This window comes from Sinocyclocheilus anshuiensis, unplaced genomic scaffold (genome assembly GCF_001515605.1).
Source record: "Sinocyclocheilus anshuiensis isolate Anshui unplaced genomic scaffold, SAMN03320099.WGS_v1.1 scaffold1303, whole genome shotgun sequence".
Classification (NCBI taxonomy): domain Eukaryota; kingdom Metazoa; phylum Chordata; class Actinopteri; order Cypriniformes; family Cyprinidae; genus Sinocyclocheilus; species Sinocyclocheilus anshuiensis.
Window position 1 is genome coordinate 597,532 of NW_015537954.1, and position 1,792 is coordinate 599,323.

Here is a 1,792-nt window from a genome sequence, read left to right on the forward strand (position 1 = left end):
ATGGATGGATGGATGGATGGATGGATAGATAGATAGATAGATAGATAGATAGATAGATAGATAGATAGATAGAAGTCTCATCTGCTCACCAAGGCTACATTTATTTGACCAAAAATGCAGTAAAAAATATGAAATATTTTTGCAATTTAAAATAGCTGTTTTCTATGTGAATATCTGTTAAAATATAATTTATTTCTGTGATGCGCAGCTGAATTTTCAGCATCATTACTCCAGTCTTCAGTGTCACATGACTTTTGTAACATTTACAGGTCGAATCTCATGCTGTCAGTGAGTTTGACAGTGAAGCAGCTCTTTCTCCAGCGGCCCGTTACGCTTTACAATCCTTTCCACGTTATTTCCAAGAGCATAGTTTCCATAAATGCAAGATGAAATGTGTGATCGCAGCCTGTTATTTACATCCGGTCATCCTCTCGTTTCTGTGTAATTCAGAGGGCGGCATAAAAACCAGCGAGATCAAACTCAGAGCGAGTGATGGAGAGTCACACGGCACACCTGAGACTGTAAAGCTGCTTATACACGATCTGTATTGTTAAAAGCGCTGTATAAGTAAAGGTGACTTGACTTGACCTGAGACCGCAGACTGAGACACTGTGATGGTCAAGAACCGTCTGAACCACGTACAGTTTGTTATTTGACTTGATGTATAGATGGAGAGACTTGATGTCAAATAACAAACTGAGAATATATATAAAGCATAACATTAGTTGATGATTTAATAATACAGCAGCTTGAAAAAAATCAATAAAAAGTACAAATCTGTTATATTATTTCATAGACATAATCAGAGCGAGTTCATCGAATAACAAGCTGCCCGCTAATCAATGATTGATCGAGTCATAAAGGAAGAGTTCACCCAAAAATTTATATTTGCTGAAAATGTCCTCATTCAAGATGTAGACAAGTTCCACAAGTAATCCACAACACTCCAAGTGGTGGATGGATTATGGACTCGTATTTTAGTTAAAAACGTCTTAATGCCATAACGCCATAACTGATGGACTGGAGTGCTGTGGATTACTTGTGGATTATTGTGATGTTTTTATCAGCTGTTTGGACTCTCATTCTGACGGCACCCATTCACTGCAGAGCATCCATTGCTGAGACACTGATGCAGTGCTACATTTCTACAAACCTGATGAAGAAACAAACTCATCCTAATCTTGGATTGCCTGAGGGTGAGGATATTTTCAGCTAATTTTCATTTTTGGATGAACCGTTTGTCATAGAAACATTTTTTACCACCAATTTCCGATTTTTTCTACATTTTTGTCTCATTCAAAATCATATTTTGTACATCACAGCAGCAAAATGGTAAAGCAAAATGACACATAATGCATGCATACAGTTTCTGTGATGTTTGTGTTCACTTACACAACTAATCACTACAATCTGATGAACTGAACTCTGACATGATAGAAAATATGATAGACATGATAGTGTGTGTGTGTGTGTGCGTGTGTGTGCGTGCGTGTGCTTGCGTGCGTGCGTGCGTGTGTGTGTGTGTTGTGTGTGTGTGTGTTGTAGAGTGACGTAAGTCTTGCACATTTAAAGTGTCGTGTTAAAACACCAGATATTTCAACAAAGAGGTCAGGAGAGAAGCTTTCAGCTTTCAAAGGAGAATCTGGAATCGCTAGAGAAGATCCCCAGAGTTTCTCTCTTTCATCTGCGCTCAGAGACGCTTCTGTCACAGCCTTCAACATGAAGCCACGTTCACAAACTCCTTTCACTTCTATAGCGTCATGAATTTCTGAGTGAAATATGATACTGAATG